This window comes from Capra hircus, chromosome 27 (genome assembly GCF_001704415.2).
Source record: "Capra hircus breed San Clemente chromosome 27, ASM170441v1, whole genome shotgun sequence".
Taxonomy (NCBI): Eukaryota; Metazoa; Chordata; class Mammalia; order Artiodactyla; family Bovidae; genus Capra; species Capra hircus.
The window spans coordinates 32,078,146-32,105,583 of NC_030834.1; the positions used below are offsets into that span (position 1 = coordinate 32,078,146).

Below are 27,438 nucleotides of genomic sequence, written 5' to 3' on the forward strand. Positions count from 1 at the left end.
TCTCTCACAAAACCTGTCTCAAAGCACACATTTCCCCTAAAATCATCTTTCAGTAGCATAAAAAGCCTGGAATTTTTCAACTTTAAAAATTCTAAATTAACACACTGTAAGAACTACATATTACTGCCATATTCAGCATAAGCCTGTTCATATTTTAGTAGTTTTAATTCGTTTTTGAAATGAATTGTGAACTTTTCTCCAGAAAGTTTTAAATCTGGAAAGTTACATAATTTCAGGATGCCTTTGAATCATAATGAATATTCCACATTTTGGTGAAACTCACATTTCACGAGTACAGTATTTCTACCTTCTTTCCTTTCAACTGTGAGGGAAACATCTCTATATCTAAAGGTTAATGACTCACTGACAATTATATATGTTTATAAAAGTGTGGCAATTTCTTGGTCTATTTAAGAACATTTATCCCTTAACATTTTATTAATCATAGTAAGAGCCTCTATTACACTTAACGAGCAACACTTTTTTTCAGGGAAAGACATTATAGCAAAGTACTTACACAAGTAAAAGATACTTAGACTAAAGTACTCCACCAATTATACTACTCTCCTAAAATAAAGCAATACATTGACTACAGAGGCAATGACTATTCAGTATTACTGAGTAAAACTCAGGCAGTAATAGTGGGCCTTCTCATTAGTCTTTACAATGGTTTCATACAATAATGCTCTTTTTGTGGCATTTTATTTCAAGGTGGTCTCACAGCATAAGGTGGTCTCACAGAATCAGACAGTGAATTTTTTCAAGTTGCAAAATGATAAACTAGTTATTTAAATTCACAAGACTATGGCTTTGAATGGAGAGCAAGAAAATCCTTAAAAATTTCATTTCACTACTTGTTTCAACTACTACAAAACATCCAGCAAATTTTAAGTGGCCCTTTTCCAATATGACAACAATAATTTCAACTGTATGCTTGTAACTTCTCAATAACTTGCACTAAAAGCCAGATGTGAAGGTTGGTTAGTCAGTCATCACGCTTCCAAGATCAGAAAAAAGTAGTTTTGAGTACAAGCGTTCTGGGAGAGGAGGGCTGCTGGAAAATAAAACAAGGAAACAAACAAAACCCTGAATGGAAGACATGGGTCTCTGACCTTGAGTTTAGCATCCAAATTAAAAAAGCAGTAGAATAAATAATTTAACCAATTATATCTGATGAAAGTACATATTAAGAGCTCCGTGAAGGCTGTAATGGGTATGTAAGAGATGAGATACCCTGCAACCATTTGCTGGAAGAAAGGAGTAGACAAGGAAGAAAGAAGGTATGCTGGTGGAAAGGACCTGTAGGACACCTTCACGACTCACAGTCAAAGAACACCAGTCTGGAAATCAGCTGCAATTTTCAATTCTGGGTCTGCCACGATTGATTATCTGTGTAAATGCAAACAAGTCACTTAATCTTTTTGGATCTTGGTGTTCTCGTTCATTCAAATTCACGGAGCACCGCCAAGGGCCCCAGCGCTGTTCTCACTCAAGGATACCAATTTCAAGAGAAACTCCTGCCTTTGTGAAGCTTATATTGAAAAATGTAAAACTTAAGAGGAAGTCAAGAATTAAAAACAGCAACAAGAAAAGTTCATGGTTGGTTTCTTTCTTCCTACTACCTCCCTTTTACAATTTATCCACCAGAGGGATCTCCCAAATATACTGCACAGGTGTTCTATGCCAAATTCCCAACAGATCCCAAATGAACATCGAAATAAACCCTTTCCTCTAAGATTCAAGGTCCTCCATATCCTGGCTTCAACCAACTTCTCTAGCCTTATCTTCCAAATGTCTCTTTCATGAACTTCATGCTCCAAGTAGGTTATTATTTTCTCAAATATACGTCACACATTCCAACTTTTACAGCTCTGCCCACCTGCCTCCTTCAGCCTGCAATGTCTTCTCTCTGTCATTCCTTCCATCAGGCTCAAACATTTTCTCGATACAACACTATGATTTTCTGAGTAGGAGAGAAATAAGATCAAGGAGATCCCCAAGAAAGATGATTTGCTTTGGGGGTACTGAAGAGGAAAGTTAACAGTCAGGGAGGCTAGTGAGAAGTACACTATCAAATACGATTGAGTGCAATCACATTTGCATGCATGCATGCTAAGTCTCTTCAGTTGTGTCCGACTCTATGCGACCCCATAGACGGCAGCCCACCAGGCTCCTCCGTCCCTGGGATTCTCCGGGCAAGAATACAGGAGTGGGTTGCCATTTCCTTCTCCAATGCATGCACGCATGCTAAGTCGCTTCAGTCGTGTCCAACTCCATGCAACCCTATGGATAGCAGCCCACCAGGCTCCTCTGTCCACAGGATTCCCTCGGCAAGAATACTGGAGTGGGTTGCCATTTCCTTCTCCAGGGGATCTTCCCAACCCAGGAACTGAACCCAGGTGTCCTGCATTGCAGGCGGATTCTTTACCGACTGAGCTATGAGAGAAACGTGATAGAGGTGGCTGTAAGCCCCTCAAGCTCTCCTCCCATCCTGCTCCTCTGTCTCCCTTCCTCCAGCTCCTAAGCAACTACTGATGTGTATTTGATATACGTCCTTCTCAGGCACAGAACTTCAGTGTTTTCCTGTGTATTTCAACTTGCCACCTCAAATAGTTTGGCCTAAAGTTAAAGCAGGCTGATTTTCATGGCTGACATATATTTTGACAATGTGCATCCGACTCTCAGATACTGTCTTTAATTGGGTTATGAGTGTCCAAACTGTCAAAAAAGACATGTAACAGAAGAATTCTCCTAAATGGAACAGCTTAATATATACAGAATTTTACTCTTTGTGAATTTAAGAACAAAGAAATAATTTAATATTTGTCTTAAATTTAACTTTACTCAGTTTTAAGGTTCTCTGTAGGGTCACAGTGGTTTTATCGGACCTTAGAACTAGTTATCTCTGTCTCAGAGAATTTCCATTTCCACACTGCAAAGATTAATAAAATCTTCAAGTGGTCTCCTTCCATTGAGGCATCTCATTAGAGTCTAAACTGGACCCCAGGCACTTAGAGGTAGATATCTTCTTATTGTTAATTGAGATATTCTCAGAAATAGGGACTGGAGATGCATTTTATAAAATACATACAAGTAGATGCTTTTTATATGAAAAGATACTACCAACTTACTTTCTCCATAGATATCCTGTAAAAATCTTTAATATTAACTCTATCCATGTTCTGCCTTTACTGAGGTAGAAAGATATTGTACATTTACAATTCTAATGCCTAGTCTTGAGAAACTGAGGCATACTGAAATAAATAAATATTATAAATCAGCATTTAAATAAATCAGGTGTTTATACTGATATCTGAGCATGAAAGTAAATAATTTTTTTTCAGTTTATGAAAGACCTAGCACCTTGAGTCCCCATTTCTACCTGGAAGCATAAAAGTAAAGATTGAGTTTAGCTTTCTGTATGAGAAGTAATATGCATGAAATTTAAATATATTTTAAAGAAATCAAACTTATTATCACATCTTTATAGGCCTTAGTAGTTTTAAAAAGTCTAAGAACTGTTTAAACAATTATACATTAGAAACAACTATAAAGTTTTAGTTTCTCAATTTCTATATTTAATTGTTCTGCCCATCAAAGGTTCAGTTCTTTATCTTGAATGTAATGCCACTCAAATCTTAAAAAAATACTAGAATTTATCCACATGAAAATCATTGCCTTATACAGGCCACCTCAGGCCTTACCACCTTTTTCAGCGAGTGCAATCATATCTCAATATATAGTTGATATTCCCCCTTTGAAAAGGCCTCATGGAATATATTTATCTGTAGTAAATACTCTCTTTCTAAGATCTAATATTATGAAATAGCCAAACTTTGATTTGTCAAGCCCGTGAAGAAAGGTAAACAGTCAAACTAGCTAAGTTGGTATTTGGTCAAAATGAGACATGCCTGTATAACAAGAACTATTTTTGTCTGTGCCTTGCAAATAAACTCAATTTCAAGAATAGCTCCAAAAAAGTTTTGGTCATGGTACTATGATGAAACGCGAGAACAGTAATTATCTATTCATAATGAGCACAACCACCTTCATTTTCAGAATCTCTATTACCACCAAAGATAGGTACAGCAAGCATACATGCTCCACAGCACAAGCCCCGTTTCCCTGGAAGCTGGTGAGAAAGGATCCTCCTTTCCCAGATTAGCTCTGCAGGGGATGTTTTCTCTTCCTATTCCTTAGGCAAGTCAAATTAACAAAAAAGCCATCATAAAGCCCCACCAATGAGGGGGTGTGAGGGTGTCCCTCACCAATGACACCCTCACAGAAATCCAAATATTCGCATAGAAGCAGGACAAATATATGAAAATAAGCTAACTCATGAGCACACAATGCAAATATTTATTGTATATTTTACTGTACATGATGTGTCTTATTACCATTTGTCTGATTTTCTTTTTTTTAAAGAATGTTGAATCAACTGAAGAAATTCTACAGGACTTTTGCAACAATCCACACCGCTTAAAGCCCCTGATCTGGTTTACTTCCCTCTTCTCACAACTTTTCCAAGGTCACACCACCAGATAATGGTTTCAATGCTAATTTATCTGACTTCCTAAGCAGAAGTTCTTAGCAGATCAAAACTTAAAAAAAAAAAAAAAAAGAAAGAAGGAAAAGAAAAGATAAAAAAACTACCAGAGTAGCCTTGGGCACAAATAAATCAACACAAACATAATTTATCATCTTGCCAGGTTCAATAATAACCATTTTGATGTGTTAATAGCCTAATAGTAAAGGCATTAGTCATCAATTAAATAAACAAACCATTAAATGGGGAGAATTGTCAATAAAGGCATTATCTACTAATTTTTTAATCAATGATGCTAATCATTGCTGGATATTAACCAAGGTGTGAACATTACCTATATCACAGATGATCACCTATGATCATGGTTCACTAAAAAAAAAAAACAAGGAAGATTAAAAACAGCACAACACTAAACACATACACTTTCCATAAGTACTTGCTGGTAAATTACATGATTTGCCTTGAACAGATATGGAAATAGTAACATTCAATGGTGACCATATTTAGGAACCGTTGCACAGTGGCAAAATTCTATTCTGTAACAGGAAAAGAAGCTACATATAATGCAAAGTTAGGACCAAAGTCCTAACAAAATCTAATTTGACATTTAAAGTGAAGGCAGAATTCAGTAATAAAGGATGATATAAAATTTGAGATTAGGAGCAACCTGCCGTTATTCTTCAGTAGCTGAATAACCTTATGCAAAGCACTTAATCTCTTTAAGCCTCAATTTTCTCATCTATGAAATAGGGAGTAAGAATATTTATGCGGGCTTTCCTGGTGGCTCAGTGGTAAAGAATCTGCCTGCCAATGAAGATGTGGGTTCAAATCCTGGGTCAGGAAGAGCCCCTGGAGAAGGAAATGGCACTCCACTCCAGTATTCTTGCCTGGAAAACCCCATGGACAGAGGAGGCTGGTGGGCTACAGTCTACGGGGTCTCAAGAGTCAGACATGACTGAGGGACTGAGCATGCAAGAATATTAAAACTTCATGAGCCATCTTCTATATTTCAGGTGTTCTGAGGTGTTGTAACAATTTATCTTAATGCCAGAGTGGACTGGAAGGATTCTGGGTTCCAGTTCCTTCTAACAGAGGGATGGGGTGCTCATCCTCAAGGGAGAGCAGGAGCTCCTCGTAGGCACGAGCACCGTGTCTAACTGTCGTTGTTGTTCAGCTGCTATGTTGTGTCCGACTTTGTGACCTCATGGACCGCAGCACACCAAGCTTCCCTGTCCTCCAGTCTCCTGAAGCGTGCTCAAGTTCATGTCCACTGAGTCGGTGATGCTATCTAACCATTTCATCCTCTGCCGCCCTCTTCTCCTTTCGCCTTTAATCTTTCCCAGCATCAGTGGCTAGCAATGTACATAACTCCTCTAGGCCTCAAGTTTCCCCTCTTTGAAATGGAGCTTGTAAGAGCGTTTAACTCTCATTCTGAAGGTGAGATAAAAAGAATATCCACAGAAAAGGTTTAGCACAGAGACGAGGACAAAGTACACAAGAAATCAAATATTAGACTTGCTTCTCCACTTATAAAATTATGTAGTCCAGATTAGGTAATCTTGAAGATTCTCTTCAGTTCCCAAAATTTCTAATTCTGTTCAATTTCACAGGAGGAGTTAGCAAAAAAATTTTTTTTATTTTATGAGGGTTTTTTTTGGTTGTTGTTGTTGTTCTTAAGGTCGATTAAGATGGGGTGAAAGAGTAGAAATATGGAGTCTCTTTTTGGTCCTTCTGGCATACCTCACCTGTTAACTTTTTGGTAACAAAAACATTAAAGTATGTACTAGCTATTGCTCCAAATATATATTCCAAAGGATATATCTTCCTTGCTTTACCCACCCAAAAGAGAGTGCCACTAGATGTGTTTACCAGTTTAAAAAATCAGAATCAGAAATATTTTATCAGTGCGTTTAAGTTCCACATGTATCCATGCATGATATGTTAGCAAAATTTTTTCCTTACTCTAATTCAGTGTACTGGCTTTCTTAAAAGTCCTTAACTATGGAAATTAATATTCTGCTTCACTCAAACACCTAATACCTAATTGGAATTTAGCTACCCCAAATTCTCATCTGACCAGAAATGCAGAGAAATGGAGGCATTAGACCAAAAAGGCTTCTGAAAGGCCAAAACTCATAAAGCTAATAAAATTAGCTCTGAGAATAGTCTTGGCTCAGAACCTTTCCATTGCTATTTTATGCAAAAATTATAACAACAGAATCACTTTGGCTGTTTCTTGACAGAGTGAAAGTGAAAGTCACTCAGTCATGTCCGACTCTCGGTGACCCCATTGACTACACAGTCCCTGGAATTCTCCAGGCCAGAATTCTGGAGTGGGTAGCTGTTCTCTTCTCCAGGGGATCTTCCTAATCCAGGGATCGAACCCAGGTCTCCTGCACTTCAGGCAAATTCTTTACCAGCTGAGCCACAAGAAGCAAAAGCTGACAGCATGACAAGGGAAGAAAATGTAAAACCCATCTAAAAACTTGTACTTGAACTACATAGGTCATTAAGAATTCTCAGCAGTGTAATATCTAGACTAGGTCTGCAATCACAGAGCTCACACAGTCCTACGTTCAGATCTCTGTTTCACCATTTTTGACCTGTGTATTGCTGAATTTATTTAACTTTTCTATGTAAGAATCTGCCCATCAGTACAATGCAGAAATCCCTTCTAAGAGGGATTTTGTGAGACTGAAATGATATGTATAAAGCATTTTGCATAGATTAAGGACTCAAAAATGATAGCTAAAAGTAATAGCAAACACTGTCATGTGAGGCTTTAGACTATGGATACTTAACCCTCACCAACTTCAGACAAAGCCATTATCCTGACAGAGAACGAGATAATTGATGTGAATAATGATGACCTTCCATTACCAAGAAGTGAAGCTGTATTTAAAATACTCGTTCAGTAAGCATTCAACAACGTTTATTGAATGACTACTATTTTCTCAGCTTCCAGCTGCAGGTGGGTATCCATGAGTGAGACACAGTTGCGACCTGAAAGACCATGTCCCCCTAGTGGAGGGAGGAGAGAGAACTGTCAACAAACCATTACAGCAAAATGTGTATGTAGTAACAGAAATCTGTCCCAGGTGCGGCGGAAATCTACAAGCAGCAGCCAGCTCTACCTGGGGCAAAGAGCAAAGTCTTCCGAGAAGACATGCCCAGCAAGTAGGATCTTGAAAGATCCATGAGAAGGCAGGAAAAGGTGTAAGTGGCACTGATCAGGTGAAAACGCTGAAGCATGGATGGAAAGGTTCAAGCGGAAAAGGCACAGGGAGGGATGACGAGAAAGGCCCGATTAAACATGCTAAGGAAACCTGGATCCAACCCGAAGGGCATAACAAAGATTTTTAGGCAGGGATGTGCCAGGCTTGGAAGTATGATTCAAACTGACAACTCTGATCATAGTGTGGAGGTTGGATTAAAAGAGAAGGCAGGGGAACCAGGTTAGAAGGCTGATGAAAAAGTCTACACGTGAGAGGAAAAGAGCCTGAATTCAGGTCCTAACTGTGAGATCAGAGTAAAGAGAAGTTTGGGGTTGGGGGGGTTCATTTTAAACATATTTCAATTCAGCATGTTCGTTTTCAAAATTTAAAGAATCCTTAAAGACATAATCCTTTGCGATCAAGAAAATGTGACTTGCCTGATGGTACTATTTTTGGTGATTTTTAGTGTTATATAATTCATAGCATGATGGTAGGGTGATACCTCTAACCAAGTTTGAAATAGCATTCTAGGAATTTTGCCAATGGACCCACCTTTTCCTTCTTTATGGTAAGATTTATACTTAGTTCTGATTAACTTAATAAACAGCAAAAAGTAAAGCATGAACTCCAATCGGTATGTCTGAGGGCTTTGCCTAGGAAAACAATCTTGCATGCTGCACTTAATTGCTTTAACTGGTGTTTCCAGAAATGTTAGATCTTGTACTGCATTTCATAAAACTCGTCCTATTAGTGAACAACACTTGTTCAAATATTGATGCTAGATTTCCATTTTAATGGAGTTGACATAAAAGACATGACAAGGAAAATCTTTGCCATAAAGTGAACAAATCTAAACTATAAGTCTTCCGGTTTGGTTTTGCCTTTTTTAAGGGAAGTGATGAGTCCAGAACAGCAGCAACAGAACCACTAAAACCTGAAGACGGGTCAAGTCAACATACTTAGGCACTTGTTAAAACAAACATGATTCCCACTGCAAAAACTGAGGTTGGCAAGTCTCTCCTTTTAATAGCTGAGAAGCAGTTTTAAAGTAGCAGAATGGCAGCTTCTTTGCAAAGAGACTAATCATCACCGGTAAAAGATCCTTAAAAGCAAATACAGAACGGTCAGTCAGCTCGATCACCTTAATTTTTAATGAAGGAATATCTCCATACCTATCAACAGATGAGACGAACGCATGAAGGAAAATCTACTATCAATAAAAAAGAAGTGAATTTTTAATATTCCCCTTCCCTTGGACTGCCTATGATGAGAGCAAACAATATTTGAAAACAGAGAGAAGGAAACAGGAAAAGTGGGACGTGACGATGTGTCAGAGATAAAACAAGCAGGGGTGGCCGTCATAAAACAGCCAGTGGCTCTTTCTCCCTCCATCAAGGTCACTCTACGGATGGTGGGCTCAGTAAGATGATAATGCATTTAACCACTTTCCTTGCATCTGACTTCGAGCTCACAAATCCAAGTGGCCTTGTTTAACTACCCTGGCCTTTCAGCATTTCCCTGAACAAAGATAATTAAGGAGATGGTACTGCCCCCTACTACTACAAGAACTGAAAGACAAATAAACCTTTAAGAATACTGCCAGGTGTCGACTCCACTAATGTACAATTTTTAAGCGGGAGGTAAAAGGAAATAACGGTTAAATAATTAGAAAAGGTTAACAGTGATACGTTTGTTATGTACGGGAGTTTTGCTTTATTTCAAACAAAAAGCTTAAAAAGAGTTCCAGGCTCTACCTTACAGGTCTCAAGACAGCGGATTCCCTCTCTCCCAGCTGAAAGTTTAAGATTATGGAAAAAAGAGGCTGTGCTGGAACTAACATGACAAAGTGTCATGGAAATGTCCACACATTATTTTAATTTTTTAAAATTTCAGGTCAAGATGTCTGAATAGAAAAAATGCAAGCACTGCTCTACATCAGCTTTTGTTAGTCATTTTGGAATACTCTATAATACATCATGGCTTCTAAATGTACAGAACAAGACTTTTGTGTGAAACTATTTAATTTTAAGAGAGGGGAATAATAACATTTAACAGGGAAACTTTTTAAAAGAGCACAGCATCTGGTTTCCCAAACTCAACTATTATTTAAATGTGATGAGCCCTCAAATATTTGTGTACACTTTTCAATTATTATTCTTCCCTTGGGAAATAAATTTCCCATCAGTAATATCCATGCATAAATGGTTTCTGTGATACCAAAGATGTCGCTGTTTCCTTCCTTTTGTAGTAAAAAGTAAGAGTAGATAATTCAAAACTTACATATACAGGACTGGTAACTAAGCAGCTAGGTTTCTAACTAAAATCAACATATAAACACTAATTTTCAAACGAGTGGTTTCTTCTAAACCTTAACATATATACAATTTCAAGGTTTACTAAAAATATACATTATCTAATCACTTCAACACATCAAAATGTTGATCTCTATGGGGGAAAACCAATTTTGACATGTCAAAAAACAAATACCACCTACCAAATACCTAAACTGAGATTTCATGTTGAAAGGCCTTAGACATAAATTTTATAATAAATTTTCATTTTAGACAAAACTACAACAGAAGTCATACAAATCTCATCTATTTTATATTATATATTACTACAGAAATCTGTAATGCCAGGCAAGTTGATAAAACTAAATTATCATGAGTATTTACTATAAAACACTGGTTTTAGAAAACAGAATCAAGTGTCATTTTGGCTTTAAAATAGTCAATATTTGAGGATATGGAATCATTTTATATATAATCACTTAATTAAGGTGTCCAAATAAATGTGAGAGCAAAAAACTTGCTGATAAGCCTAATCTAAACCTTTGGGAACCCCTGGCTCATCTCTCCCATTCCTCTAATAGCCCTTATCCATCACGTCCTTTTGGGGAAGTTCCTCAACTTGTATTTATGATTGCTACTGGAACAGCTAAGAACCAGGTCACTGGAAGATCTAACTCATTAAACACTCCAATAGTTGTGGCTTAGCTCTAACTGTGTAGAAGCTGTGGGCTAACCCAGCAGGGTACAACTAACATCATGCTTAGAAAAAAAATCCTACTGCCCCTGATTTACTTACTTACATTCTCACTTCGACATATCACTCTGTCTCCTTCATGGTACCAAATGCACAATATCTAAATATTTTATTTCTCAAGTGTTTGGTGCGAAAGCACTCATATCTGCATATACGTATTTGCACAAAGAGTAAGAAACCCAGAGTAAAGCAGTAGTATACCATATTAGCGTAAAATTTAAACTTTTATAAAAAGAGGGAAAAGTTAATAAAAACTACTGTTAGACAAAAATTTTAAAGAAATATACTGCTCTACATTTAGCATTTAGGTTTAGATTGTCAAAAAGGTGGTTTGTTAAAAACCTTTATCCACAATTGTTTAACGTTTAGAAGATAAAATAAATTATAAAAGGGCTGATGCTCCAAAGCCCAATCTCTTAATTGCTGATCAGAACTGAAAATAGATCTTTTTTCCTCCACTAATTGAATGAGTCTGGTTAAACCTTGTGAAATACACTTTAGAAAATGCAAGAATACAGCTTAGAACAGGTTCTTTAATTTGGGTCATTTTCTGTTACTTGCAATAGTGACGGGTGCTTAGCAACGCCGTTCTGGTGGCCCTTTTAAGGAAATGAATACCTGGAATACAGCATTTTAATCTATTTTATGGCATTAATTATCAAGATCACTACATTTAGACAAGCCTCCTTTGCCACTTCCCTACATTATGAAAGAAAGGAATCCTGTGATAAATTGAATATGTTATTTCAGATGACAGAAGATCCTGTGCACATCCCTTAGCAAGTAAAAATACCTAAGAACATAAAAACTAACAGTAAAGGGAAGTCACAGAAAGGGTGAGGTGAAATGTTTAGACAAGGATCCTACACTGAAAATCAGTGTTCAGACATCTGCAAAGGTCCATAGGAAGTTGAGTTTCTCTTTCTCGATCTTTGAGGAAAATTAAATTCTATTATGCCATGCACTAGGCCACTGAAATGTAATGCGACACAATGGAAATGTAGCTAAGATTTTATTTGATAAAGATTTGCTGAGTCTTTTAAATACTGATTTTATAAAAGAGGACTCTAACATGAGACATGTTCACAAAGAACATCATTTAAATCATGACCAAGTTACTCCCATTCAATTTATTTTAAAGTGCTCAAAGGATTAACAATCGAGAAGACAAGGAAATCAGATAAAATCCAGACTTACCAAGTATTTTTAAGAAATCAAACTGCCAGGTTACACTCTGTAAACACACCCATTCACATCTTATTAATAATCACCAAAATAGGTTTAAGAATGTAGTAATTAAAAACACTTGGAATACGACTTTCTACTTTTTTTTTTCAGATCTCAATTATCATTGTTAAAAGTACAACTCTTCTAACTTTTTCCTCATAATTACACAGTTCATTTCAGATTTCTTATCCTAAAGGAAGGTATCAGTCTTATACACCACCACCCTCTTCAATCTTTACAGCTAATAAGACAGCAAGTGACTCTGTCTTTGTCTACAATGGATCCTAATTTCAGTCTTCAGTGGTCAATTTTTAAAAGCTTTTAACACTTAGCCTCCAAAGCTGAGAAAGGAACCTGATAAATAACCTGTGATCATATTTTTAAGTTCTACCGGTTAATCAGCTTCCTTTTAAATGAAACATACTTCACACTAGATTTCAAATTTATCATCAAACTGTGTAAACCACAGCATATAATGGGATAACACCAGCATTTCTCAAGTTTTTAGCCTCTTAAAACTGACAGACTCTTACTTGGGGTTCGGAGGTTTTGAACAGTACAGTTGCCTCTTAATGCCTGGGAACCCGCAGAAAGAGCGAAATGTGTGGCACAATACAGGCTGCACTGAAATAGTCTCCTACCAGGAGGGAGGCTTAGTAAGTTAGCGATATTTCTCAATTGCCTTCTCTGGATAATTTCAATCCTTTTCTTAAGGGCTACTTTAACAATTAGCACACAGAGGTCTCTGGATGGCTTTCTGAAACACTGAAAACCAGAGAACAAAAGGTTTATTTTAAAAATGAAAACCTTGGCTTGTACAACTCCAGACGTGAATCTGCTTTCAATTACTGAAAGTATTTCCACTTCAGTGGAAGGGGATCAAATCTTCAACTACACCATCTTAAGGCACTGAATTTGATTATACTAGGCTTTCAGAAGACAGAATGAGCCTGTGACACAGGAACACATTTTCTGTACATATCATTTAGGAGATATTCCAGAGGGGGCAAGGCTGGAAATCCGACTTAGCATTCTGAAAGCTGCCACAGATCTTTGTTTTATTCTAGTAAAACACATACATAAATGGGGCAATGAATTTTACTCCAACAGAAAGTGTGCAAGCTCCCCCCGCCCCAGAAATCATTCCCAACTCGTTCTTCCACGGGAGTAACCTGCACTGAAGCACAACGGTAAAGTTGGATTCGTTTTAAAGGCTGCCCTGCAAAAATCCTCTCGTGGCAAAATTCACATGCTAAGTATTTCGCAGAAGAAAAACTGCTCTTTTCATTACTAGCCGGATAATTTTGTGCCTTTCCACCCCTCCCACGAAACCACTGGCATGATGGATTTTAGTTCAGGAAACCAAAGGACTGACTGATTTCGGCTCAATGCAGATTAAAAAACCCAACAGACATAAATTATCCAAAACCACTAGAGCTCAAGATGCGCGCCCCCACGAATTCAACACCGCACACCGCAAAAGTCACCGAAGGCCGGAAAAACGCCAGCTTCCCCTCCCGGGTGAGCGCGGGATACTACTCATAAAACAGCCACCTAATTAAAAATCCCCGGGAACAAAAGACTCCATGCTCCCCGCGGCTATACCTGCAACCGCTCCGAGTGCTCAGGAGTCCGGGAGAAAGTTCACCCTCCACCTCCTCTCACCACCCCGCCAAAAGATGGCCCCTCAGGGGTTAAAATGCCACCTCATTTCGGATGCTAAGTGGCCTCGGCCCCGATTCCCACCCGCGCGGAGCGCCTCCTCCCCTCTCGACCCCACCGGGGAGGAGATCGCGGCCGCCGCGGTCTCCGGGCGCTAACAAGCGATCGAGCCGCGCGATCCAGCCGCGCGGAGGGGAGCCGCCCAGGCCGCCGGGCCGCCTGGCCGCCGCTCACCCACCTTGCCGCGGCGCGCCCTCGCTGTGGCCGTGCGGAGCCGAGCCCAGCGTTGCCAAGTTGCCTCGGTCTGGAGCGTATCATGTTACAGCGCCGGGCTCGGGGCTCCGGCTGCGAGCTGCAGCCAGACATGATAGGCTGAGGCTCCTCTGTTTACACCCGGCCGCCGAGGGGGCGGCGGCGGCGCTTAACCCCTTCGCGCCGGGCCGGGCCGGGCCGCCGCCGCCGCCGCCCCGCTGGTCCCGCGCCCCGCCGCCCGCGCTCCCGGTCGCCGCCCCCTGACCCTCCCCTTCTACACACACACACACACACACACACACACACACACACACACACACACGCATGCACTCATGCATGCATGCATGCATGCACGCGGCCCGGGCCATCTCCACGGCCATGCCCCACGCCGTGTGAAAACTGCATCCCAAACTGGTTCCAGGCATGCTCTTAAGACCCCAATTGGAGGTATTCCACACACACACACACACACACGCGTGCGCGCACACACACACACACGGACACGCAGACTCTCAAACATCAATATTCCCTCCTGGGCTTTTGCAGGTTGCAGTAGATTTTTTTCCAAATCGGTTTTTCTCCAGAAGCGCGACTTTGCCGTGCTTACAAAAGAACCTCTTCCCCCAGCACAAGAATGAGTCTCGACCCCCCTGAGCCGCCACCCGGTAAACCTCACACGGCGGCGGCGTGGACTTCATCCGGATGCGAGCGGTGGCCGCGTGCCCCCCTCGTCGCGGCCAAACTAAGTCCTGGAGCTGGCGGGACGCTCTGCTGGGGAAGGTGGGCGGCGGGGGTCCAGGTGGCGGGAGGGGTCGCCAGCGGGGCCTGGAGTCCAGCGGCGGCGGCGGGCGCGGCTTGTGTGTGCATGTGTGTGTGTGTGTGTGTCGCTTGGGAACTGCAGCGGGGACCGACTCGGCCCGGATCGCCCCTCGGCCTGGACTGCTGGCACTCGGCCACTCAGGTCGGCCCTGGGGCCCCCGGGCGGGCGGCAGGGCTGCTGCTCGAGCCTATGGTGCTCTCCAGGGCCTCGGACCCCATCCACGCCAGCCAGGGGGCCCCGGGGAGGGGAGGAGGTCCCCGGGGTTCGAAGCATGTGTTCAAGTGGTCTGAGCTAACTCTGAATGATGCACCAGGGCTGGACAACCCGCATCTGGAATACCTAATGGGGCTTCCTTTACTTTTAAATGCAAGACACTTGATACTGCAAGATCTTACATTTTAATTTTTTTTAATTGCCTTTTTCTCCCTCTAGACCCACTTTTATCATGATTTTTGCATTGCCTCTGGGACGTCCCTCTTCCCTTTAATTTCTCTTTCTTCTAGAACATTCCATCCCCTTCAGCCTCTTCCTCCATTTAACCAAGAAGGGGATGACTTCTTGGTTAAATGAGAGAGATTCACCTGTGTTTTCTTCCAGTCCCTCCAAACCCCTCAAGTATTATTATGAATAAAGAAACAACACAAGCAGCATTTACAATACCAGGATCAATCAACATAACCCTTACCTCATTAGCCGTCATTCCACATTTTAACTCTCATCTAAAAATAGTGCACCAAAAAAGGACTACTTAACAAAGCATCTGTGTTTTTCCTTCATTTGTGAATAAGACCCAAGAAAGATTATATTCTTTCCTCATCTCCATGATCCAACAACTGAAATTTCTTTTCCCTCTTTAGGTTTTCTTTACCTTAACTCCGGCCGCTTTTTAAAGGTAAAGCTACAGCCATGTGACTACAGCTCACCTACCTCTTACTGGATACCTTTCCTGTCCAGGTTTCATTACCATCTAACGTCCATTGTCATTCATGGAAATGTCTGATGTTTCTCAGTGTCGAAGCAAGCTCTCTGCACCTCAGTGATCTTGTCTTTCAGTAACAATGACTCTTCTCCACTCGCAACTCACAAACACATTATATTAAATGATTATCGCAAGTATCCTGCTTATTCTTTCCTGAGTGATCAATGTCTCCATTCTTTAACAAGGACATCATTAAGATATCAGAGAAAGTATTTTAACATTCCTTTGGCACAGTCTAGATTTCAAACTTATTTCAAGGTTTTGAAATTCTCCTTAGTAAAGAACAATAGGTATTTTGTGGGGTACTGAAAGACTTCTAAGTTCTTAAGCAAATATCTTCCTAAGTCATAATATTTTGGAAAGGATCCTTACACGAATGACTGTAATGTGTGTGACTCTTGGGGGGGTGGGGATTGCCTGACGTAATTGCAAATAAATACTATAGAACAGTTATAGGTCCTGTAATATAAAGAAAACGCATTCAACTGGAATCTAAGAAGAATTAAATAGGTACAACATTGCACCTTTAGAATTTCCTCAGACCCACGGGCTTGTGAATGCTTCAGATATATACCCCCCGTGTTTTTGATGCCACCAATGATCAGATCTGGATTTGAACTAGAACATTAGGAGACAGGAAGATAAACACTCTAACTGAGGAATGAAAGGTTTCTAAATCTTAAATCACCGCTTGGGTCAAGATAAATCTCAAGAAAACTGATATTTGGCATGCTCATTTCCCCAGATAAATGCTATGTAAATTGGTCACTGATGAATAGCATTTATTAAAATTCCAATTTAACATACTAATTAAGCCATGCCAATCTACAAATATCAGATACAGGTTAGGTAAATTTTTATATGGGACTACGTTGGAATCTTCTACTTGTATATCTAATTCTACCTTTTCTGAATACAAAACTAATTATTTTCAAACTGGACCAAGACATTATCCCTTGAGAATGATCAAGGGCTGACTTTGAACACAGCTGAGCAGCAGCAGCAGCAGCAGCCCATGGAGAAGGAAAGGGAGAGATGGGATTTTAAACAGTTTCTATTGCTAAAAAGTGAAGGACTGTTTCCATATATATCTTCCCAAGAAAAGATACAAGGTTTTCTGGCCACACCCATCCCTGCATTAAATCACTGCCATCTTTTCAATATTGGGGTCCACTGAAGAATCCCATACCCAGACACATAATAAGGCACACATTAAATGTGAATTTTTATTTCCTATTGTTTGCCATATTGCTGCTGTCAGGAATAATTAGCCTTACGGATATTGCCTTCTATAACTTAAGCATGTCTTGTCTGAGATCTGCAGAATTCCCCGCAGTTCCATGAGCAGACACTATCAAATATGTTGAATTATGTGGCTATTTTATGTTGTAAATAAATAACCACATGGAATCATACTTGTGCTGTTAAATGAATTTTACTTATAACTGAATTTAGTTCTTTAGGCATAAAAGCCTAATGACTGCACACCACGAAAAAGATTTTTAAAAATGCATGAACCAAATCAAATCAAAGCAAATTGTGTTTTAGAAAAAAAAGTCCATGCGTGAGCTGTTACTTCAAATTGGCACCAACTTAGCTTTAATATTAAGAGTTCTTCTGACCTTTTGCTACATAGGCCCAAAGCCATGAAGACAAAGTAGAGTTTAACCAAAACTGGGATGATTATCTTCTTGCCAATGGTTAAGCACCAAATCCATATTTTCAGAGATGCTCATAAAAAATCATAATCAAACACTTTTAGCTGTGTTATATATGTGAATGTGATAAAAACTAACATTGAGCACTTTGTATGACTGTCACTATACTGAACATTTGACATATACAATTTTTATTAATTTTCTAAAGCCCTAGTGAGAAAGTAATATTATTATCCTATTTTATAAATGAGGAAACCAGAGCTCAAAGAGCCCACATGGAGTGTCAGAGACTAAACCCAGCCCCAGGTCCTCAACTTAACTCATTTCACTAAACACTTAGTATCGACTCATTAGTAAAAACTGGCATTAGGAGTGTAGTTCACTTTCAAAATAAGATTCGTCAGGATAATCCACACCAAGGATTTGAAAACATGATAGTCAATTTTAAAAACTGATCATTTGTGGATTTGGGAGGGGGAAAAAAGAAGAGGCACCACATCTGATTTCTCCTATGTTTTGAAGCTGCTGTTGGAGTTAAGGGAACGAGTAATATGGGCTTCCCTGGTGGCTCAGCGGTGAAGAATGCAGGAGACGCAGGTTCAGTCCCTGGGGTGGGCAGATACCCTGGAGAAGGAGCTGGCAACCCACTTCAGTATTCTTGGAAAATTCCATGACAGAGGAGACTGGCGGGCTATAGTCCATGGAGTCTCAAAGAGTTGGACAGGACTGAGCAACTAAACGACATCAATAGGTAAATGTGTATCTGTCAATTTTAAATTTAGTTTCTCTAAACAGGCTTTGTTAAAAATTATACAATTTATTATGAAACTAAACTCAGAATTGTATTCTGTTAGTAATACATATATGAAATGTGATATTTCATTTTTTGTTTCTGCTGTAAATAAAGATTTTCAACAATTGTTCTGAAAAACTTGTCAGGTTACTTCCACTTTTACTGATATTTCTGTTAATACAGACTTCCCAGGTGGCGCAGTGGTAAAGAATCCGCCTGCAATGCAGGAGATTTTGGAGGCGTGGGTTCGATTCCTGGGTTGCAAAGATCCCCTGGAGGAGTAAATGGCAACCCACTCCAGTATTTTTGCCTGGAAAATCCCATGGACAGAGGAGCCTGGCAGGCTACAGTCCATGGGTTCTCAAAGCCTCAGACACAACTCAGTGACTGAGCATGCATGCATACACTTATATATAATTGTTCTTTTTAAAATAACCAATATATCAAAGAAACTGTTTATGTCACTGAAATTACAGTACACTGATATCAATTGGTACATAATAACTGTACAATTACTTTAGTTACATGCTGTAAATAAAATTTTAGACTTTATCTTCTGTTTTGTAAAGTGTTATTTTGTCAGGAGCACCAAAAATCCTGAACAGTTATGTGGACTCTGTTATAAGCTGACATAAACTTTATTTTAAAATCATATTTCTGGGTCCTTTTTCCAGTAAAGTTCACTTATCATTTACACTGGAACAGAAATAAAGGTTTGAAAAAAAAGAGACATAATAAAGGCCAATTTATAATTTTTCACAGATGTCTACAGTAAATCTAAAAGGCTAATATAATATGTAGGTGATCCTTTGATCCAAACTACAGAAAAATCCACCCACAATATAGCTATTTATTTCACAACTGTTTGAAATGACCCACATCCAAATTCATTTCTAAAAGATAAGTTTTCTTCTTTATTTTTAGAAGCTTTATGTTATTTCACCAAAAACACAAGTGGCTTCTGAAATCTGACCCATAATGAAGACTTATGACACTTCATCTCCAATCAGTCACTTGTATGGTGTGTCCAAAGCACTGGGTCTGATTTCTGTCTTAAGGCGGATGACCTTGGGTGGAGGATGACCTTGGGCAGGAGCATGCTGGGTCCTCCACAGCCCAGGCAGGCAGAGAGGAGGGGAATAGGATGTGGGTGTGTGGAATGAGGTCTGGACGCCTTGCAGGGGGGCAATCAAGCAATATACTGTATCCAGAAGGCTTAGCGGGTTTCAGTCCTGTGCCAGCAGATACCCAAGTGGGAGGGATGTGGGTAAGGAAGAGAGATCATTCCTCTCTACGGGTGAGAGCAGGACCGGCCCAGGAGCACAGAGCTTTGAGAGAAATCCAGACAGCCAGCAAGAGGTCGGATGACGATGGGCCACACTCTGTCTGTGGAGTGAGTTTCTCTATGAATAAATCCACGTCTTACTTATCACTTTGTCTCTCACTGAATTCTTTCTGCAATGAGACATCAAGAACCTGAGCTTCATTAGGTCCTAAAACCAGAAGCGATTCACTCATGCAGGGCAGCACATGGGGATCTGTGTCTCAGAGATGCTGCCATGTCCAGCGGAGAGAGACTCAGAACACTGGAGATTCAAGAACAATACTGAAACCCCAACAAATGGAAGAAGCTAGCATTCTTCATTCCAGAGAAGATCACAATTTGATAATCTCAAGAAGCTCATCAAGAGACCACTTGAAGCCAGATTAAAAAGTGCAGGCCCTGCACATACCTTGATCCTTGCTCTAAACTCCTCACCAAATCCCACTGGGGTGGGACACAATTTTGAGGTCCTTAGCCCTACTGTGGTCCCTTTTGCATGACAAAGCAATAAAACTATTCTTTTCTATCACCCCTCCCCCCTCCACCCCAAAAAAGAGGTCAGATAGGGGTAGGGATGGCAGGAACTGGGTACAGAGCAAGATCTAAGGGCCCAATCAAGCCACCACATGTCCTAAGGCGATGTTACAAGTGGGTGCGTAGCAGTGTGTAGAACCCTAGTTCTATGTGAGTCAACCTCCACATGGAGGTGTGCAGGAGTGGCCAAGAAAGAGGGAGTGTCACTCATCCTTGGCAGGTTGGACACAAGGTCCAAAACCAGCAAGACAAATTCCCAGGCTCACCCGGGGATGGCAGTGTTTGTCTATGCTGGCAACTTATTGGTGTTCAACTTATTTGTAGGTTTTGACAATAAAAACACATTGGGGGAGGTGCTTTGAAAGTACATGGATATGTGATAAATAAAAATGATTGAATTGTTTTAAAGTCTTCAATCTGGACTATTTGTTTCCAGCCATCATTCTACTCACTCAACTCCCAAGCATATTTTTGTGTTAGTTCTCAAAAACTGACAACTCAGATGTCAAAAAGCTAGGCCATAGATCTTTGAAATTAAATATACATAAACAATTTGTTTTCTTTGTTCACATGCTAAAATTTGGTCGTTCATTGATGGCTAGTGATGAAGTGATGTGGTCAGGTGGGTAGTTGTCCGTAAAGGCACTAGCTACCTGTAGGTCAAATCCCTCTTGCAGTGGAGAGAAGACAGAAATTACACCAACTCCTGGTGCTCACTCAGTCCCTTTGCGACCCCATGGACTGTAGCCCGCCAGGCTCCTCTGTTTATGGGATTTCCCAGGCAAGAACACTGGAGTGGGTTGCCATTTCCTCCTCCAGGGGATCTTCCCAATCCGGGGATCAAACCCACATCTTTGGCATCTCCTGCACTGGCAGGTGGGTTCTTTCCCACTGTGCCATCTGAGAAGCCCTAGAGTCACTCTTCAAAATTTATAATATCAAAAAATTTGCAAAGAACCCATCGGTATTAATATCATTTTTTGCAAATAGTTATTAAGGTCTTTATTGACAAACAAATATGGATAATCATTAATTTTAAAAAGTTTTAATTAAATTTTTTTTTCTAAATTTTCTGCTCAGGAAAGTAGATTTTTTTCCCCCCTGCTAGTTACAAGGATAATTAAATTTCACCCTCAGCAGAGGGGCGGGACAGTTCTGTCTTTGGCTGTGAAGGTGGCAGGGATTCTAATTTACTATTGACAGTGGTTCTTTCACTTTGATACATGTGAATTCAACTTCATTTAATTGAATGCCTATTATGTGCCTGAAACCCCTTAAATACTTTGGCTTGAAATGCCATTTTTAAACCTCACAGGGCAAGACTAGTTTAAAATTAATGTAGAAAACTGTATTTTCATTGTTTAAAATACTCTGTAGGGGAAAATACACTGTCGGCAAATTTCTACCTGGTATCTGTCTTGGTTCATAAAAACAAACAAACAAACAAGTGTGCTTAGGGTCCTGCAAGGGGCAATGTAGGAGTTTACAGGGAATCCTACCAAGGCATACCTAAAGTACTACATGAGAAGAAATGAATTCTCTAGAAATGGGGAGGTGAGGGAGAATAAAGAGAAAAGCAGGTAGAGACAGAGGCTGATAGGTAAGGAAAACTCTAGTGACTGTATATCTAGTCCTGTGGGCTTGCAGTTTCTGGGTGACAGCAAGCTTCAGGGGCTATCTCTTTTAGAATTAGCACAAAGGGAATTAGGTCTTTCAAAAGGCAGAGAGGAATTGAAAGGCAAAATAAGGGCATCTATGTATTTGATGCAAACCAAGGTGACTCTAACCCCGCAAGGCCATCCCACCGCAGTCTGAAGATCCTGACCCATTAAGGCAAGTGTCCAGGTGAAGAGTTTCACCCAAGACTGCACAGGTGCTCCAGTCTACCCTCCTTGATGGCAATTTGACTCCAAAATAGAAACCACTGTGAAAATATGTAGACCTCTATGTTATTTTTGGCCAAAGTCCTTTGCAAGATCTTCCAAAAAAGATTTGCACAATGTGATTTCCTTCACATGAATTTTAAAGATTAAGGCAGAACAAGTTAGAGTATTTTTGAATTAATTTCATAATATTACTCATTAGATCAATATATCACAGTGTCACTTTAACTACAGAGTCCAATATAGCTTTCAACCAGATGATATAGGTGTCTAGAATTAGTAGAAAGGCTCTAATATTTAGCTGCAAGTCTAGGTTGAATAACTGTACCCTTCTTGCTTGTGTTCTAGAATCGATGTTGGGTAAATTTCCCTTCAAGAAATTTCTGGTAGGGTTTCAGAAGGATAGTTATAATGAGGACTTTTCTAACTGGAAACAAAGTAGTTAGATTAGTTGTGATTAACAACAATTTATCATTAGTGAGTAAGGTCCTAAATTATAGCAACGTATTCACTCCATAAAACACTTATTCCATTGCTTGCTGATTTTTTCTAGCAATTTTAATTTTAAAAAAATGTAGTGTCATAATCAGCAATAGGAAAATCCATGGCTATGATTCAGATAAGCCGGCATCTTTTTACCCAAACCTTAGGTGATGTGAAGAGACACCACTGAAATAGATGATAAAATGGGCTCAATGCAAAAGAAAAGAACCTATAAAGAATAAAGCAGCTTTGATAGTTTGCAGACTGAAACCAGTGAAAACACATCACAGTCCACCCTTCAGGGATTTCTCCACTTGTCTACAATTTCTCTGAGAATTGGGAAATTCAGGTTCTGGACATAGTTCTTCTGATGGGCTGTGTAATCTTGCTAAATCTTAGTTTATCTGGGCTTCAATTTTTCCCTCTAAAAAGGGGAATATCGCTTGGGCCTTCTGAATCCCTTAAATGGCCGTGCAAGAGTTTCTTCCTACTCCTTTAATGTTCTAGGATAACAGTTTTCAGTTCCTAGATATTTCTATTCATTTCTCATTTTCTTCATGTTTTTCTTTTATCCATCTTGATTTTCCACTGGCCTGATTGTTTGTTTGTCTGTCTATCCCCTCACAGTATAAAGATCAAATTTTATTTTGAAGAATGAGTAAAGAGTAAAGAAACAGTAAAAGGGGTCAGTCATTTCCATATGTTGACATTTTAAGGCAGATGTGATTTAGAAAACAGCTGTTCTCAGCTTTATTTCACTCCATATTTTAACCTTCTGTGTGTTGCGATACCAGCCTCAATGTATTGTCTGTAAGAGGTGAGAGGTTATCCGTTTCATAAGAACAGCACTGATGATTAATGAAGCCAAGAGAGGCAGTAAGGTATGCATGAGCCCTATTATTATGTGTTGTTACCATATTGTTATCATATGGTTTGTTACTATATCGTCTGTGGCAATCACACCTATTTATTCTTCTCAGCTAAGATTTACATCTCTTGCAAGGTCTCTTGTCTTTCATTGCCTGTGTATCCTATCAACAACTTCAAGCAAGGTGGGCTACAAAGAGGAGGCTCTGGGTATAAGAATAGTTTAGAGCAGGGATCCCTACCTCCAGGATCTAATGCTTGATGATCTGAGGTGGAGCTGATATAATAAAAATAATACTAGAAATAAAGTACACAATTAAAGACCCTGATGCTGGGAAAGATTGAGGGCAGGAGGGAGGGAAAGGGGGCAAGCGAGGATGACACGGTTGGATGGCATCACCTACAATGGACATGAGTTTGAGCAAACTCTGGGAGATAGTGAAGGACAGGGAAGCCTGGTGTGCTGCAGTCCAGGGGGGGTCACAAAGAGACAGATACCACTAAACAACTGAACAGCAACAATAAAAGTAACGTGTCCGAATCATCCCGAAACCATGCTCCACCCCAGTCAGTGAAAAAATCATCCTCCATGAAAACAGTCCCTGGTGCCAAAAAGGTTGGGGACCACTGATTGAGAGGATACCACTGGTTTCCTGCCTTCAAGAGATCACAGAGCATCACCAAACATTAGGACCCAAAAGAAACTTACAGCTCCTTGTGGAACCCTCTTGCCTTCTTACAGTGAAGCCAACACGCACGATCCCGAAGACAAACATCTCCTCTATTTACTAGTGATTCTAAATATCCCTAATATGACCGCCTCCTCATATTTCCTTAAGCAAAAAAGTAGAGAGAGGCGTTATAATTTGCCTAAAGGCATCTATCAAAGCTAAAGAACCGCTGTCAATAGAAAATCAGAATGCCCTCAACCTTCACAGTCAAACACTACTGCCCCGCCCCCTCTGATGAATGTGAAATTTAATTAATTATCACTGTAACTAGCAGGAAAAAAACAATCTACTTTTCCTGAGCCTAGAATTAAAACGTTTATAATTTTCTATTTCCTTTTTTTTTTCTATTTCAAAAGGACTGAGAAGCTTTGCCAAACAGTTAAATATATATCCATATCCAATTTTCCTCCAATTATGAAGAAATAAACCAACTTCAGGGCTTTCTAATACCTGTTCAACTGTGACTTTGGTGCCTTTCGGCTTTCGTGAGCGAGTATATAAAGATGACCTTTCTCTGCAGAGACAGTATCTACTCATGCCTAAAAAGGGAAGATTTGAAAATTCGTAAATACTCTCTTTTGCCTTTTTCCCTATCCTATTTCAAATCAATTTCCTATTTTCTCACATTCCTCCCAGCTGGCAGCTGCCCCTTCTGGGCCTTTATCTGGCGAGAGGAAGACAGGCAGGCAAGTAGTTGCCTGTTCACTTGATGTAGGTCCTGTTCCCCGGGCTGGAGACAGAATGTCTGATCTCCATATTGTTAGCAGCTTCCAATTGCCCCATCTTCAAAAGCATCTTAACACTTGGGTCCACAGGCTGGGGTCCCCTGTCTTTCTTTTCAGTGGGAATTAAAACCTTTCTGTTCTTTGAAAGAAGACTTCTAGAAAAAAAAAATTAGAGAAACAGTCATAATAACCAACCCATAAGTCAGGTCACTAAAGGAAAAAAAAGAAAAATTCACCTGCAGTGTAAACACAGAGGATGGAAGAAGTCACGTAATAAACACTGTATTTGTCGACTGTCTGAAGCAATACAGTTGAAGAAAAATAGCTTTCAGTCTTGCAGGGACTCTCCTGAACAAGACCAGAACTTCCATAAAACCAGGGAACTGATGAGGACCACCGATAAAAACCATGAAAAGACCTCCCCTCGCCCCCCAGCACAGACAGCTACTTGAGTGAAAATGGCATTTAGTCTTCTGTTTGACTTTGCATCAGATGCTTCTTGGTATATATCCAGAATCATATTTTTATAGACTTCAGAGACGCCGACGAAAGAACAACTTGCGTCCCAGCGCTTCCCATAGAAAAGCTCCACATCTTTTCTCTATCCATTGTTGCCCTGATTCCTGCTGAACTGAGGTGCTCAGACCTTTTGTTCAGCTCCTGTGGCTGAACAGGAGCTTGCTCTCTCTCTCTCTCACCACCCCCTTCTTCCCCTGCCCCACAGTGGTCCAGCCCAGCTAGGATGAAGGACTGTCACTCTTGGTAAGGATTACTGAGTTCTCTCATTTGACTTTCTTTCCAAATGGATTTCTAAGTCCTTTTTATTTTTTCTTGTAGTGCACAGGAAAAGAAAAATATCATCTGGTCTAGTCTCTGGAATAGTTTATAAGCTCCAGGAAAACAGGGAGAAAAGGCAAGTTTACAAATAAAATATACTGATACACTATTCTTCTATTTTTAATTCTAAGAAGAATGATCATTAAGTTCTAAATAACATACAAGATACACATTTCCGGAAACCAGATCCCTCTTCTGATTTCTCTCTATTTTTTTTTAAACTCCAAGTTGTTACCATTCAAATAGTCATCTTCTGTCCCTGGGTCAGAAGTAGTGGGAAGACTTCTGTTTTCAGAAGTACTTCCTGCATCCATGCTTTTTCTTTAAATTTCCTTATATATCCTACCCAATTTCTCAATCTCATCACATCTACCCTAGATGCATCGATAGCCTGTGCCACGGTCCTTGCATCCCTACTCCAATCCGCATTCGGGTCAGACTTTCCAATGACTCATTTGCGAATGCTCCTCCCACTCTCAAAGCCTCACTGGTTCCCCATTGACTACAGAGTAAACCCCACCACCAACCATTATCCAGGAGAACCATCTTAGTCTTATCTTGCACTTGACATAGGATATTTCTCACTGTCACTTTGTCATATCACTCCCTCTGCCAAGAGGTCCTTCTTCGGTGCCCCCCCCCTTACTCCATTCTTCCTTTCTCTCTCTCTCCGTACCCCCAACCCCCCACCTTTTATTTCTCTCTGATTTCCATAACCACTGCCACCTCACAAGGCCTAACTGACCAGTTATGAAAGTGCCAGTCGCTCAGTCATGCCTGACTCTTGGTGACCCCATGGACTGTAGCCCACCAGGCTCCTCCATTTTTGGGATTTTCCAAGCAAGAATACTGGATGCTGTTCCTTTAATTCCAATTGCCTACCAGGCTCATAGCCAATCACTTAATGGCTTCAACAGGATGTCTACAGGCATCTAAAATGCAACATGTTCAAAGCTAATATAATCATCTTCGGGGAATTTCCTGGTGGTCCAGTGGTTAGGACTCCACACTTTTACTGCTGAGGGCCCAGGTTCAAGTCCTGGTCTGGGAACTAAGATCCTGCAAGCTGCCCAATGCAGCCAAAAAGATAAAATAATTTAAAAAAAAGACCTCATCACAGTTGAACCAAAACCCTGACTTTGAGTAGTTCTCCTTTAAAAAAATGAAATGAAATGAAATAATCATCTGCCACAAGCTTCCATCTCTTCCTGGGTTCCTAGAGTCAGTGAACAAAAAAATCTGTGTCCGTCCAAATGCTCAAGAAACTTGGAAGCTATTTGTCAGCACTGCCTTCCCCATTCCCTACACTGCATCAACCCATAGGCCCTCCACCGTTTTCATCTCTGCCATACCTGCCTCTGTTGATGCAGCCATCATTTTTCACTTGGATGTAACATCATACCTGCCTCTATTCTTACCTTCCTCTACCACTCTTCATACTCCATTCAGAAAAATCTTTCAAAAAGACGCAAATCATCATACCAATTTCCTGACAGAAAAATTCTGAATGACTCCCCACTGCCATTGTGATAACATCCCAGTTCCTAAGTAGAGCTGGTGAGATATTCTGTGACCTCACATCTCCTTGTACTTTCAACCACAGTGACAGTTTCTGGCACCGTGCATAGGATATGCCTAATCTATGGACTAGCATCCATCTTCTCTTAGCTAAGTCCTATTTTTCTTTCAGTCTTATCTTGGATGTCTCCTCTTCCTGACTTGAAAGCTTTTCTGACCACCCCCCCTGGTGGCTAGATGTCAGTAATCAATCAATTAAATGCTTGATTATTGCATAGTCATCAAATTAAGAACACATAAAAATAACAACACTTATTACATTCTACATATTGCCTTAAA

General features: G+C 40.2%; 1 protein-coding gene across 3 annotated transcripts in view; it reads right to left on the reverse strand.

The window, feature by feature from the left end:
- The window catches only part of TENM3 (teneurin transmembrane protein 3), a 454,641-nt gene that overhangs the window by 319,991 nt on the left and 107,212 nt on the right, over positions 1-27,438 (reverse strand). Inside the window, exon 1 of one of the 3 annotated variants that reach the window (XM_018042105.1) lies at positions 13,934-14,034. The exons of the other annotated variants lie outside the window; for them this stretch is intronic. The gene's annotated coding sequence lies outside the window, so the exon portion shown is untranslated. Of the gene's footprint in view, positions 1-13,933; positions 14,035-27,438 lie in introns of those variants that run through there. 3 annotated transcript variants of the gene reach the window in all.